Source organism: Papaver somniferum, chromosome 9, assembly GCF_003573695.1.
Source record: "Papaver somniferum cultivar HN1 chromosome 9, ASM357369v1, whole genome shotgun sequence".
NCBI lineage: Eukaryota > Viridiplantae > Streptophyta > Magnoliopsida > Ranunculales > Papaveraceae > Papaver > Papaver somniferum.
The window spans coordinates 72,066,123-72,083,175 of NC_039366.1; positions in this window are offsets into that span (position 1 = coordinate 72,066,123).

The window sequence follows — 17,053 nt, forward strand, 5'->3', positions numbered from 1 at the left end:
CTCGTGTAGGTTGACCACAACGAAAGGTTCATCTAAAAGCCCAACTAGCGAAAAAAGAGTCAGACCAAAGATAATTGGTTCCTTGGAGGGATGATTTCCTTGAAACTCATACGCCTTACGAACCTCAACATCAACAAATGGAGAATAATGGACTACATGTACACCTCTCCATTTTTCTTGAACATTATGGACAAAGTTCTTTAAATCTTCGTTAATCTTATATGCATCATTATTAGATCTCTTCTGTCTCACAGGGGTCTGTACCAAACGGAATTGGATATTCTGTCTCGTTTCTGTCCCCACCATGATGCGATCATGAAAATGGAAGTGCAAGAGAGGCGACATCTTCTCATCTCCAACTCGAAAGAAAACTTTCTGTACATCTGCATACAAGAAAGAAAAACAGAAATAGGGACTGGAGGTTGCATAGTAGAACCCGTTTGCATGAACTTCAAGGGTACCAACAATGGTCTCTCCAACTTGTTATCCTACCTTTGGAAAGATTTTGAGGCCAGCTAAAGTTATGACATTGGCCTCTTTCTCCTACTGCAGTTTTCTGGTGTTTAATACTTCATGTTTTGGCGTATCCTCACTAGTCCACGAATATCCACTTACCAGTCTTATGCCTTCTGATACTTCAGGTTTTCTCAAAGACTGATTCCCCCACAGAAGTAGTTGTTCCCGTCTTCTTTGCATATTGACACCAAGTCCTGCCTGAAAACGCATGCGCTCAACTTCCCGTTCAGACATGCGAATATCCTCCTGCACTTCCTCCTCAGTACGTTTACGACCCGTATGCCTTTCCTTGCTATCCTTCTGGCATTTTCAGAACATCTGGTTTCAAATGAGCATTTATGAGAATTCATTGAAAAGCGACGTCAAGCTATATCTGCGCTTGGAAACAGAAGAGACATACAAGACTTAGTAATAAAACCGCAGGTAAAAAGCAGAAAATAATGAATCTCCAAAAATTAGGGCATCAATAGGGTATGAAAGTTGATTCGACAATCAATCCTCAACGACTAACCACGCTAAAGTGTGGATAATATGCAACTTTTTAGATATATGATGACTTGTAAACATGTAAGGACATAATGCCTGAACAACGACAACACTTGAACATGTTTAAAAAAAAAGAAAAGAAACTAGTGCTTGCAAACAATAATGCGAAAATTCGTGTGCAAATTATGGTATTATTTAGTTGCTCTGAAACATACATATAAAGCTAACATGTACAACAAAAAACCCTAAAATAAGCACATAATAAGAAAATCAATAATACACACACAGGTGTAATCTCAGCGTGCATATATATAGATAGATATACGAGTATGCATGTACTATAAGAGATCATTCTGATGATTATCGAACAACAAATCGAAACCCTAGAACATAAAATTAGGCAGAAACATGAAGAAAAAATTAAGGAAGACATAATTAGAATTTCATGAATCAAAAATCCCTTGCAGGATATATGGTACACACCTTAATCAGGATTTGCAGGGGCGGGATGCATCTGCAGAGATTCAGATGCACGAACCTTATTATCTCTAGCTCAACCACTGGGAATTACAACTGCTTTAACTGCGGAAACTTGGGCGATGCTATTAGCTTCAAGAACAGCAATAAAAAGACAATAGCCAAAAGTTATCTTTGAAACTGACTCAGAAAACCTACTACGTTTCATCACATCATCTACCCCTCCACCTTGGCACATAGCAGGAATGATTGAAGAAATAAAAATTAGATTCCAACGGATCCCGCAGGCGTCCATTCAGCACAACTACAGAGAAGGAAACCCAGCAGCCGACGGACTGGCCAATCACGCGACAGATGGAAGTCAAGCAGGACAATCCCATCTTTTATTAGTCAAATTTTATTTTACGACTCAGTGGGTACCACATACCCACGACAAATTGTAAACTAATTTCCTTTAATAAATAGCATGCTTCAAAAAAAAAATCGACCGGGTCACCGTTTTTTATGAGCTTTTCCATAACCTTTCCATATATGGAATTTCTAAGGTCTGAGGCTCTGAGCCTAACAAAAGAGATACTTTTTGCGCATCACTCTATGGGGCAGTGATTTTGATTTTAATAGGAAATTTGCAAGTAAAATAAAACACTCCTTGTCCAAATATTTATCTTAAGCGGTGGAATACAACCTATTCTAAGTGCGGAAAAATTGTGGAATGTCAAGTTTAGTGGCTTCCAAGTTGGGGTCTTTCACAATTTTCCAATCCATGTTCCATCATTTCGTAGGATGGTCCTAGGAATCCATGGAAGCTCTAATCATATTAGCGTAAAACGTTATTCAGAATAGTGTGCTAGAAGACGGAAAACGCCAATAAAAATAGCGCCTAACGCTAATCTTAATAGCGTAAAGCGCTATTCAGAATAACGTTTTTTTTTATCCGTAGATTTAAAACGAGTTGTTGAAAATCTAATGGCTGAGCAAAAAAGCGCTATTCTGGATAGCGTTATTCTAAAGCTATTCTTATTAGCGCAAATCGCTATTTTGAATAGCGTTTTTTCTGTTCCACCACTAAACTTGAACTTCCATCCACAATCCAAATGCTGAGGTGGCGTGGAAGATGGAAGATGGAACTCTTCCACCGTAAGACTTGTTCTAATACTCAAATTCTCCTTTATAAAACTTAGTATAATAATTAGTTAATTGATTAAGTTAAGTTAAGCTAAGTTGGTTCTTTACAAGAAGAGGGTGAAAAAATATTTAGATTTTTTTTTTTATGGTTGATTTCGGCCAGGATGAGTCTTTGGGTACTCGATCAGATATACTTCAAAATTAAGTTAATAATTCTTGAATTTGCCAAAACTTTCTAAAATTGAAAAACTTATAAATTAATTTCGAGTAGTTCGGTTGTAATCTCTGAAGAACAGGTAGCCGAACTTATTTGTACATGTAGTTTGACTAATGTTTCCGAAGACACGGGTACCCAATTTGGTTTTAATTGAGTTTTTACTTTGTTTGGCTATCAGGTTCCAGAACAGTTAGCCGAACTTTTATTCTAGGGTATTGTTGATGGTGGTTTTTAGCTTAGGGTTAAAATCGTAAAACCATACATCTGACATGACGTCACTATGACCACTAGCGCATTTATTGAATCAATCAGCATGCCTACGTAAGAATTACCAGGGTACCTTTTTTATACATGTGTCATGTTCCACGGCAGAACCCTTAGTATTGACCAACATCATCTTCGTACATACAAAACCCTAATTCTCACGCCACCGTGCCAATGGAAAACCATGCCAGCCACGTCTCCGTGCCAAGGCATGACAACCATGCCAGACGCACCACCGTGCCAATGGAAAACCATACCAACCACGTCTCCGCGCCAAGACATGCCAACCATGCCAGCCGCACCACCGTGCCAATGGCAAACCATGTCAGCCACGTCTCCGCCCCAAGGCATGCCAACCATGCCAGCCGCACCACTGTGCCAATGGCATGCCATGCCAGCCAAATCACCGCGTCAAGGAATGCCAACCATGCCAGCTGCACCACTGTGCCAATGGAAAACCATGCCAGCTGCACCACTGTGCCAATGGAAAACCATGCCAGCCACATCTTCGCGCCAAGGCATGCCAACCATGCCAGCCGCACCATTGTGCCAATGGAAAACCATGCCATCCACGTTTACCGCGCCAAGGCATGCCAGCCATGCTGGCCGCACCATGCGCAAATGGCATGCCAAACCCTTGGCCCTAGCCATGCTGGCCGCACCATGCGCCAATGGCATGCCAAACCCTTGGCCCTAGCCATGCTGGACGCACCATGCGCCAATGGCATGCCAAACCCTTGGCCCTACCATGCCAAGTCGTCCAAACCCTTGGCCCCACCATGCCAAGCCAACCACACCTTTCCTTGTCCCTAGCCATGTTGTCCGCACCATGCGCCAATGCCATGCCAAACCCTTGGCCCTAGCCATGCTGGACGCACCATGCGCCAATGGCATGCCAAACCCTTGGCCCTAGCCATGCTGTTCGCGCCATGCGCCAATGGCATGCCAAACCCTTGGCCATAGCCATGCTGGCCGCACCATGCGCCAATGGCATGCCAAACCCTTGGCCCTACCATGCCAAGACGTCCAAACCCTTGGCCACACTATGCCAAGTCATCCACACAATTCTGCCTTGGCCCCACTATGCCAAGCCGTCCGCACCATTCTACCTTGGCCTCACTATGCCAAGCCGCCCGCACCATTCTGCCTTGGCCCCACCATGCCAAGCCGTCCAAACCCTTGGCCCCACTATGCCAAGTCGTCCGCGCCATTTGCCTTGGCCCTACCATGCCGACCTTCCCTATGCGGCTACCAAAACGAAGGCGTGCGACGATCAACGACCACCCATCAATCCTAGATGCAAATCCTAGCCGTCCAAGGTCGCCAGACAATGCATGGTAACCTTTGGCCCAAAACCCTAGTTTTGGCCACGCCAAACCGCGCCAAGGCATGCCATGACACATGTGCCAATGGCTTGCCAACCACCTTACCGCGCCATACCATGCCGACCTTCCCTATGCGGCTACCAAAACGAAGGCGTGCGACGATCAACGACCACCCTTCAATCCTAAGATGCAGATCTTAACCATCCAAGGTTACCAGCTAACGCATGACAACTTTTGGCCCTAGTTTGGTCGCGCCTAAACAAATCCAAAAACCTAACTTTTGGCCGCGCCTAAACCAGGCCATATTAAAGCCATACCGAGCATGCTTTCATGCCAGTGGCTACCAAATGAAGGGTTGCAATAATCAACGAATATCTTTCCTCTTAAGATGAAAAATATCTACCGTCGAAGGTCACCGAGCCGGCAAGTCTCCCAAGCTCGACTTGCCAGACGACAACAACATGCTACATGTTTTCCATGAAAACACTCGAGACATCAACGCATGTCACAAACTGGGGGATGCTCATTGGGTATTGGTTTGGCGATTTACAGCGTGCGGCGTACACTACGCCCGTTATAAGAAAGTATCATAAGGATGAGGCGGTTAGTAAATACAAGGAGTAATGGTGAAACATTTTCTTTTATGGAACATCAATTCCAGGCGTTACCGGTTACCACCTCCTCCCGTTTACTCACCCGTTTTCCATTTCTTAATGAGACCAGAGTACGTTTCACTTCGACTTGTATAAATAGGCATTACCTATTTCCACCGAACAACAAGTTCAGATCAGGAGCATACAACACTCAGAAAATATTTGCTAGCTTTCCATCTGTTAGCTTCCCACTTTCTGATACAAGTCGTAGAAAACAACTACTCTTCCAGAATCAACTATTCTGGTATCAACACTTTCTTCGCTACCCTCCCCAAAACCAACCCTTCTCCTTCACTTTGTGACCGAAGCAAGTCTGGAACGACCATTTCTTGGTTTAGGCCATATTTGTACAGATCGATCTCTCGAATCTAAAGTACTCCCTTGCAGTACATTGTTTAGGGTTTAAATTCGTTTCTCACCCACACATCCGAAATTACCAAAATCAGCAGAAACCATTTTCACCCTCAAACAATTGGAGACCACAATGGGAGATTGATCTTTCGGTTACAATGTCAATTTTCAATCCTCGATCTCATACTTCGACCCAGACGTCAGGACGATAGAAGCAAAAAATCCGCTCAGGGATCGATGACTCAGCAACCAGACGGCCCGATACGATCCGCTCAGGTATCGACGACTCAGTTACTAGACGACCCGATTACCAGTCATGACACCGCAAGGGGCAACTGGGGACTTCCCAGAGGTAAAAAGCAAACGATCCGCTCAGGAATCGACGACTCGATTATCAAGTGACTCAGGGACGACTGGGGACTTTCCACAATCGCGGTGCTTCCTACAAAACTCGGACTTGCACCTGACTCATTTTTCGTTAGCAGATCCAAAAAAACGAGTAAGTCTTGCCTAGAAAAAATACATGGTTTATTATTTCAAGTTTTCACGGGAATGATAAAACCGATAGCCATGTTATGTTTCATCCCATGTCATCTACCGACACACAACGTTCACGGTTCCATATCTTCCCTGGGATGTTTATGTCAGTTACAATCATAACCAAAAATGGCATCATCCTAAAACAGTTCATCCCGAATAATAATCCAAAACCCTTATAGGTAACACTTGTCTATAAACCCAAATATCCAGAAAATCAAACCATGAACCAGGCGCTTTGTTTGACTTACAAAAAAAGAAAGAAAAGGAAAACCCTAACACCCGGTTCTTCGTGGAATCAGTCACCTACCCGTACGTACCCACTTTGCATAATAATGATTACCCGTCACTATTCATGAGGTAGTTGACGCTACTACGGTGATATTCGAAGAGGAATTGTTTACGATGAATTATTTATACAAGTTTATGAAAGGCATCCCTACGGCTAGGGTTTACACAAGTTCAGAAGAACAATATTTCTACAGATTTATGGAAGGCAGGCCTATGGCTAAGGTTTGCACCAACACAAGAAAAACAAGAAAACAAATTGAAAGAGAAACGCTGGAGTACATACCTGGAATATGCTTTCTCACTTTATTGATACCGCGCCACGCCAATCCAACATCATGCCAAGTTAGCTCCTTGTCAAGCCAGCGTCCACGCCAAGTCAGCGCCCACGCCAAGCCAACACCCATTCCAAGACGATCTAGCGCTAACAGCTTTCATCCATCCAGCGCTAATAACTTTCATCTTTCCAGCGCCAAAAACTTGAATCTCTTCCAGCGCTGACAGCTTGCATCCTTCCAGCGCTAACAACTTGCATCTTCCCAGCGCCAGCAGCTCATCCTTCCAGCGTTGCTCTTGAACACTCGGTAGAAGGGAATCAGCAATCCAATTTCATCACACGTAGAGATCAGGAACGACTTCTCCAAAATCGAGGCAAGGAGATTTGCAACCCCCCTGAGTTCACAAAGACTCTCTTCCCGTCAGGAGATGCATGATTTCGGGGGACTTCACCCACAAAATTGTGCAGTCTATGGTGGAACATTTATGAAAGATTTTATATTTTACCAAGGCGCAACGTCAAGACATATTTGCAGCCCTCAACCGCGTTGTGTCAAGAAAACATCTATTTCCAGCCAAGAAGTCGTTCCCAAAAACATCTATTTCCAGCCAAGAAATCGTTCCCAAACCCCTACCTCTCTTGGAAAGCACGATAGATGGAACTGGGGACTTCTAACCACTGTTCACTTGAAGGGTGTCCAGTTAGATATCACACTGATTGACGCAGCCTCTCCACTTCAACGTCCTCCAGCAGCGGCTCCGCTTCAACGTTCACTTCAGCAGCCGCTCCGCTTCAGCATTCTCTCTATAAGCTGCTCCAGGATCGAAGCCGAAGCTTCAGCGTTTGTCTTCTTAAGTTTCAACATCCTGTCCAAGAGCCGAAGCCGCCTCAATGCCACTTCCTCATGTCAAGGATCGTACCGGGGCCACCACTCCTTCCTGCAAAGGCTCGTACATCCACGCTCCCCATGTCAATGATCATGATCGCAGCCATCCAATCTTCGTAGTCATGACCGCCTTTTGATCCATCCCGCCAAAACTCATGATCATGGACAGTTTGATCGCTTACGCATCCAGCCAATCCTTTTACTTCCATGGATGCCCATACAATTCCAGCCAACCTACTTTGTTACCACGACAATGTAGTCTCTTCTGATTACATCTGCTACCAAGAACTGTTGCCACTCATTTGTTGATACCAGCCAGAGCTTCATCACAGCAGCAATCGCTACAAAGATGAAAACATGTAAACCATACTTGGGGACTGAGGATCTACACAGAATCTCTTCACTGTCAAAGATCAGAAGACACAGTTAACCAAATAACCATAGCCACAATAAGGTCATCTACTCTTCAAGGGTGCAGCGCAAGAATATCATCACCTCCCTGTCTAGAAGATGCCTTCAACACTTTGCGAGGCTGCGGAGGATCCCAAGCCTGCTTAGAGGAAAACAACTTCAGAAACTAAAGAAAAATGCGACTGGGGACTGTTCATCGCACTTGATGACCATCAAAAACTCATGAGATAACTCCAGAGACGCGACTGAAACATTTTCTTGAAGAAATAGAGGAAGCCACGATAAGCAACATAACTCTCTCATTTCTACCTCTTCGTTATCCAGAATATTTCGTCCATGTGATATTCTGAGCATCCTAGCGTTCATCCAAAAGAATACAATAAGCTTTTATCAAACCCCGTAGACGTGGAGTCAAGGCGATGCAATGAAAATAGGCTACACATGGGGACTACCAGCATGGGACGCTTTTACTCCCCTCAACCAGGTTATTTCTGATTTCAACATCATCACTGTCGAAGTTTTACGAGCCGCGGGAATTTCTCAACACAAAGACGTACATGTGCATCGAAGACTCCAGAAGCACGCCACAAAGATACATTCACATGTTCGGTCGTGCCATCGGATCTAACAGAAATATAACTGGGGACCGCTCACCGCATCTCATTCCATACGATAGTCCAAGATTCAGAAGATGGTTCGAAGGATGTCTCTTAGAAAAAAGTCCTTGAAGACTTGATAGCAACACGTCGGTAACGAAACGTCTCCCAACTCATCTATTTCATCCAGTGGCTCCGGAAGATTTGGACCATACAAGCATCCACAACATACTGTCATCGCGATCAGAAGGTCCAGGACTGAACAACCTAAAATCAAGGATGGACCGACAACGCAACCACATCCATCCGTCCCAAGAATGTAATGGAGTTTGGTAAATTTTGGAATCCACTGGAGACACACTGCAGACGAAAGCACGAATCCGGACGAGCGACATAAAAAAGAAGAAGGTCAATACCTCTTTTCATACGGACGAAGTTTCTAGAGTTTGCACAGAATAAAGTTTTCTTCTTGCTCCATGAACGGGAATAGATGACTCGGCGCGACTATGTTACCCCGGGCCCGCAACATCCCTCCTGAATTCTTCCTGAGTTTCACTGTCGGGACGTTTTCACCTCCTAAACGAGCAAAACCTAAATATTCCCGCGCAGGGAGATAGGAAAGTGAAAAATACTAGAACCCCCTACTATATGGGTTCAATATAGAGAAGCCCCACCAAATGGATCCTCCACTATCAACTCCATTCTTTCAAGATTTATAACTCCTAGGCCCAAAACTTTAGAATTCAGGGCTTGTTAATAAAGAATTTTTTTAATAATACCAAACATGTTTGTATTTATACCAATAAAATTAGCTATAGATTCCATTTTTCAGTTTCATTTTTTTTTCATTCTCTCTCTCATTTGCTTTTGCATTCTCTCTCGGCCAAAAAACAAGAAGAGAAGAAACAACTTATTATCGAGATTTTCAGTAAAAAAAAGATTTCAAAACCTTGATCTAAGATTTACAAACAAAGATCGTGATTATCTACACCTAAGTTCAACATCAACATCACTTGTTCCTAGAGATTCAGCGAAAATCAATGGAAAAGAAATGACAATCATCAACAGCAAATGAATCAGAAGATTCACATACAAAAACAAATTGAACAGGTAAGTTTCTGTTTTCTTTAACAATTCAATTCAATAGCTAGATTTAATACTTCGATTTTCAAATTTTTATTTCTGCAAAATGATTTTGAGAACTTTTAAAAGCTTGATTTCAGCGTGAATATCTTATTGAACTCATAATTGGAGTCAGATCTGTTATCATCTCACCTTAATCTTACTGTTGAGAAGAAAATTTCGAAAAAAATTCAAGAAAAATTTCTAGGGTTCTTGAACAAAATTCGATAGATCTTTTAATTTTTTATCTCGATCGAAAATCGGTTTTCAGATTTGAAATCAGTGAATCATTATCTCGTTTACCCATCTATTTGATAAGAATTTGACATACTTTGATTTTCGAACTGATTTTTGCTCATCTCTAATGTTACCTGTTCTTAAAAAATTATTTTAATTCAATCCATATTTGCTTTGGTTGTTCAAATTTTAACAGCATTGTGTAGTATGATTTCAAGATTCAGATTATATATCTAATAGAAATTTTATGTCAATTTCTTCATCAGCTAATATCTTCTATAGAGTGTTGTCAAATCAAATAAAACTAAGCTAAAGAATAAAAAGATGGAAGGAAAAGTTGAATCGGAAGTGATTTTATAGGTAATGGATTAGGTTACTAAATTGTGGCTTGTGTAAAGTTCTTATGGTTCCAGCATGAAGTGTTTTCTTATCGTCATAACAATTTATTATGTGTTGCAATTGTAGGGTTAATGCATCGGTTTTCTCGTGAACTTTTTCAAGTTTGATTGAATTTTTTTAGTGTTTTTCTATGTTTTGAAATTGGTGCTTCAAATATGTTGTTGAGTATGGAAAATGTATGTTGTTCATACAAGATACAGTTGTGCAGCCGAGGAGTCGTGAAAATGGGGGTTCTGGTGGAGAAAAAGTCGATGAACACAGTGAAGCAATCACGTTTGATGACGTTGCAGGAGTCGAAGAGGCTAAAGAGTAATTGGAAGATATAATGGTATGCCTAAGAACTTTCTTTATGGGTTGCATAGACTATAAAAGAAGTTACACTAGCAGTTGTTAATTATATTCGATGCAAATAGTATATTACATTTTTCAGTTGATTGAGAGTCATTTGATCTTATTTTTTGAGTAGACTTTACTGTTTAAAAATCGCAAGTAGCTCTATGTGATGTCCGTGTTTCTAGCACTGATGAAGATGACATATATGCTCTGAGTACACAAGGCGTATTGATGTGTAACTATAGATTACGCAAGCCATATGGATGTGTAACTTTTTATTACACAAGCAATATGGATGTGTAACTGCAAATTACACAAGCCATATGCATGTGTAACTTCCATTTATAAAGCAGATTGTATCAACTGGATTTTGTGTTGTTTTGTGCAGGTCAAAGGAATGCTGATGGAGGTCTTAAAGTTCGTACTTCAGCAGACTTGAGTGTTGAAGTTTCAGCAACAATCTTGCTCAACCAGATAAGATTTTTTGTGGTTCTAATAGAGCTAAACTTGACACGACAACTGATATGCTAATCGCAGGTTCAATAGAGATAAACTTGATGTTAAAATTTTCTATGTGTGGGTCCCTTATGACTAAATTAGTGTATTAATGAAGATTGTATGAATCTGGAACTCAGTTAGAAATAATCTATGACCTTACTATGGTTGAAATGGTAAATTATTACTGCTGAATATATCGTTTAATGGGTTTTCGTTTAACTGTTGGATACATGTTTATCATCAGTTTGAGCCATTAAATCCAACAAATTTTTTTGTTTCAGTGCCTGGTTATGTTTGAATAGGTGTTAAAGAAATAATAGTGTTGTCTAAGAAGATTTATTTTGTGCTTTATTTTGAATAGTTTGGTTGATAATGGATGTGTAACTGCTGATTACACATGCCAATATGCATGTGTAACTTCTGAGTACACGTCTATTTTCTTGTCGTGATGCAGGTTTCTTAATGTCTATATTTTCTCTTGCAGGGAGCAATTTTGGTTCGTTAGCGTCTTTTCATAGGGTTTTATTAATTAATTGTGGAAGATAAAAATCCTAGAGACTAAATTAATTTTATGTATTGGTTGCATTTAAAATAGTGTATCTACTAGTTACACAAGCTTTCTAGCATGTGTATCTGCTAGTTACACATGCTTTTAGGATGTGAAGTTCATTGAGACAGGAACTTAGTCCTGGATATGTACTATGTGCCTGACCGTACCTTGCTTGATGCAGATTTTTTTCCTCATGAATTGTATGTGCTTCCTGAGGAAACACCAAAGCCTCCTCTAGAGCCGATTGCGGCTTTACTTTCTCCTATTGTTTGGCAGGTATAGCTTCTTAACCTTCCTGGAGTATGCACCACTCATTGTGCTAGTCCACTTTGTTTGAAACTCTATCTAGGCTTAGCAAAGACGGAAGAGAATCTGTGTTTCAGTGTTTTCATGGAGTTGCATGCAATTTTAATTTTCGGCTTAGCATAAGTTGTATTTTATGATGTTATCTCTTCAAATACAATCCAAATTCTTGTAGTCAAGCTCATGAGCTGGTTTTTTGTGGTTGGTGCAACTGAACAGTCCAGATCTATTCGATATGTATTATGTTGGCATCACACTATTGCAAATGGCTATCCCTAGTTTAAGACCCTCAGTTGGATTAAAGAATTTCAATACAAAACTAAAATCTGCTTGATATGAGATATGGAGGGAAGTTACTAGGTTGTGGCCTGATTTTTGGCTTCTCGATCTCGAAGTTAATGTTGGCATGTTTCTTTGGGTTGGCAGGTGAGACTTTTCTTGTAGTTAATGTTGGCATGATTTTTTGGATCCCCAAGAGTTATCATTATTTAGCAAGTTGCGGTCTCTGGTTTACCGAGTTGCTAAATTGATTTTTTTCCCTCTCTTCTGCTTTTTGGGCCAACAGGTTAACACAGTAACTGGTTTTATTTGCTCCTGCTCACAACCAGAATTTGGACCTTAGAAACTGAAGAGTACATCAAATACTTGAGGTAGGTTTTTTTCTGCCATATCAGTTTATGTTCTCGACAGAACATCCATTAGTGATGACGACTTTATCAATTCACAATGAATACTAGCTTAATATAATGACCAATAATCTCATTAACATCTGTGGTTACATAATGAATCACATCGAATATAAGTATTTATGATCTCTTTAAAGTATCTTAGATACTATATATCTTCCATGAATACTCTTTGGTCAAAACCGATGCAATATGCTTATCTTTGATTGAAACATTTTAAATCTTTTGAACTTTATGTGATGAAATTAGCAAATTTTAACCTGACAAGCTAAGTGGGTGTGTAGCTACCAGTTACACATGCTTATTAGATGTGTAGCTTCTGGTTACACAAGCTAAATAGATGTATAGCTACTAGTTACACATGCTAAATAGATGTGTAGCTACTAGTTAGACATGCTAACTAGTTTATGTTTGTTTGTTGTTATATTTCAGGTTTCCGATAAATTCATACAAGCTAATTACTTATTCGTGGTATTGGTCTCGCTGCGCTGGAATTGGAGTTGACGCTGAATACACAAGTCAGATGCATGTGTAACTCTCAATTACACTAGATAGATGCATATGTAACTCTCAATTACACTAGACAGATGCGTATATACATGCTAAGAAATTATTATAAATGAATATTAAAGTTATACATGTATTTTTTGTATGCGTTCTTTTGGATGTCTATTTTTCTATGTGTAACTTTGCATTACACATGTCATAAGGATGTGTAACTTCTGGATACACAAGCCATATGCATGTGTAACTTCTGTTTACACATTCACACTATACTTTAATAATTTTGGGCTTAAGTTTAAATTTTATTTAATTTGGGGCTTGACAATATATAAAAGAGAATGAATGTCTTTGAATAACTCGGGGCCTAGATTTAAACTTCTTTTAATTAAGGGCTTCATATTATGGGTTACCCATGGGTTGGGCCTTAGCCTAATTTTCGGAAATTCTTTTCCGGTCAGATGGAGGGGAGGACCGTCAAAATCCGAGTTCGTACGAGAATTCTACAACAATTTTAGTAAGGAGCGCTAATTAGGGTTTCGACATCCCAAACCCTGATTTCGACAAAGTTGCCAGGCGTCATCACCACCGTTTGGTGGCCGAAGTTCCAGCGCCATCACCACCGTTTGGTATCCGAAGTTCCAAAACCAGGTCCCATCCTTCCACCGAACTGAAGCCAGTCGTCATCCTTCCACGGAACTGAAGCCAGTCGACATCATTCCACGGGCCCGCAACATCCCTCCTGAATTCTTCCTGAGTTTCACTATCGGGCCGTTTTCACCTCCTAAACAAGCTCAAAACCTAAATATTCTCGCGAAAGGAGATAGGAAATTCTTTTCCAGTCAGATGGAGAGGCGGACCGTCAAAATCCGAGTTCGTACAAGAATTCTATAACCATTCTAGTAAGGGGCGCTAATTAGGGTTTCGGCATGCCAAACCCTAATTTAGACAAAGTTGCCAGGCGCCATCACTACCATTTGATAACCGAAGTTCCAGCGTCATCACCATCATTTGGTAACCGAAGTTCCGAAACCAGTTTACACCATTCTGCGGACTAAAGACAGTTTACACCATTCCGCGGACCGAAGCCAGTTTCCTCCCATTCCAAGCCGAGCGACGCGTGCGGCTCCCATTCCAAGCCGACCGACGCGTGCGGCTCCCATTCCAAGCCGACCGACGCGTGCGGCTCCCATTCCAAGCCGATCGACGCTTGCGGCTCCCATTCCAAGCCGACCGACGCCTGCGACTCCCATTCTGAGCCGACCGACGCGTGCGGCTCCCATTCCGAGCCGACCGACGCGTGCGGCTCTCATTCCGAGCCGACCGACGCCTACGGCTCCCATTCCAAGCCGACCAACGCCTTCGGCTCCCATTCCAAGCTGACAATCTACATCTCACCACTTCAAGGTCTAGCCAGCAACACCACAAGTAGAATCTATGCAAGGCCTCCAACACGAGAATCACGAACTCTCCTTACCTCTCGAAAAAGGTTAGCTGGGTCTTCTTGACCATCTTTTCACGACTTGTCATTTCGATTTTGTCCTCGCCTGTCACCATCTTATGCTTACCTCGCAACAATGCTCCTGTTCCGAGCTAAGCAGGGGACTTAATGTTGATGGTGGTTTTTAGCTTAGGGTTAAAATCGTAAAACCATACATCTGACATGACGTCACTATGACCACTAGCGCATTTATTGAATCAGCATGCCTACGTAAAATTACCAGGGTACATTTTTTTATACATGTGTCATGTTCCATGGCAGAAACCTTAGTATTGACCGACATCATCTTCGTACATACCAAACCCTAATTCTCACGCCACCGTGCCAATGGCAAACCATGCCAGCCACGTCTCTACGCCAAGGCATGCCAACCATGCCAGCCGCACCACCGTGCCAATGACAAACCATGCCAGCCACGTCTCCGCGCCAAGGCATGCCAACCATGCCAGCCGCACCACCGTGCCAATGGCAAACCATGCCAGCCACGTCTCCGCGCCAAGGCATGCCAACTATGCCAGCCACACCATTGTGCCAATGGCATGCCATTCCAGCCATATCACCGCGCCAAGGCATGCCAACCATGCCAGCCGCACCACTGTGCCAATGGAAAACCATGCCAGCCACATCTTCGCGCCAAGGCATGTCAACCATGCCATCCGCACCACTGTGCCAATGGCAAACCATGTCAGCCATGTTTACCGCGCCAAGGCATGCCACCCATGCTGGACGCACCATGCGCCAATGGCATGCCAAACCCTTGGCCCTACCATGCCAAGTCGTCCAAACCCTTGGCCCCACCATGCCAAGCCAACCGCACCTTGCCTTGGACCTACCATGCCAAGCCGTCCAACCCTTGGCCCCACCATGCCAAGCCAACCGCACCTTGCCTTGGCCCTAGCCATGCTGGCCGCACCATGCGCCAATGGCATGCCAAACCTCTGGCCCTAGCCATGCCGGCCGCATACCCTTGGCCCTAGCCATGCTGGCCGCACCATGCGCCAATGGCATGCCAAACCCTTGGCCCTACCATGCCAAGCCGTACAAACCTTGTCCCCACTATGCCAAGCCATCCGCATCATTCTGCCTTGGCCCCACTATGCCAAGCCGTCCGCACCATTCTGTCATGACCCCACTATGCCATGACGTCCGCACCATTCTTCCTTGGCCCCACTATGCCAAGTTGGTCGCACCATTCTGCCTTGTCCCCACCATGCCAAGCCGTCCAAACCTCTGCCTCACTATGCCAAGCCGTCCGCGCCATTTGCCTTGGCCCTACCATGCCGACCTTCCTTATGCGGCTACCAAAACGAAGGCGTGCGACGATCAACGACCACCCATCAATCCTAGATGCAAATCCTAGCCGTCCAAGGTCGCCAGACAACGCATGGTAACCTTTGGCCCAAAACCCTAGTTTTGGCCACGCCAAACCGCGCCAAGGCATGCCATGACACATGTGCCAATGGCTTGCCAACCACCTTACCGCGCCATACCATGCCGACCTTCCCTATGCGGCTACCAAAACGAAGGCGTGCGACGATCAACGACCACCCTTCAATCCTAAGATGCAGATCTTAGCCATCCAAGGTTACCAGCTAACGCATGGCAACTTTTGGCCCTAGTTTGGTCGCGCCTAAACAAATCCAAAACCATAAATTTTGGCCGCGCCTAAACCAGGTCATATTAAATCCATACCGAGCATGCTTTCATGCCACTGGCTACCAAACGAAGGGTTGCAATAATCAATGGCTACCTTTCCTCTTAAGATGCAAAATCTCGACCGTCGAAGGTCACCGAGCCGGCAAGTCTCCCAAGCTCGACTTGCCAGACGACAACAACATGCTATGTGTTTTCCATGAAAACACTCGAGACATCAACGCATGTCATAAACTGGGGGATGCTCATTGGGTATTGGTTTGGCGGTTTACAACGTGCGGCGTACACTACGCCCGTTATAAGAAAGTATCATAAGGATGAGGCGGTTAGTAAATACAGGGAGTAATGGTGAAACGCTTTATTTTATGGAACATCAATTCAGGCATTACCGGTTACCACCTCCTCCCATTTACTCACCCGTTTTCCATTTCTTAATGAGACCAGAGTATGTTTCACTTCGACTTCTATAAATAGGCATTACCTATTTTCACCGAACAACAAGTTCAGGTAAGGAGCATACAACACTCAGAAAATATTTGCTAGCTTTCCATATGTTAGCTTCCCACTTTCTGATACAAGTCGTAGAAAACAACTACTTCTTCCAGAATCAACTATTCTGGTCTCAACACTTTCTTCGCTACCCTCCCCAAAACCAACCCTTCTCATTCACTTTGTGACCGAAGCAAGTCTGGAACGGCCATTTCTTGGTTTAGGAAAGATTTGTACAGATTGATCTCTCGAATCTAAAGTACTCCCTTGCAGTACATTGTTTAGGGTTTAAATTCATTTCTCACCCACACACCCGAAATTACCAAAATCAGCAGAAACCGTTTTCACCCTCAAACAATTATATAGAGTAAT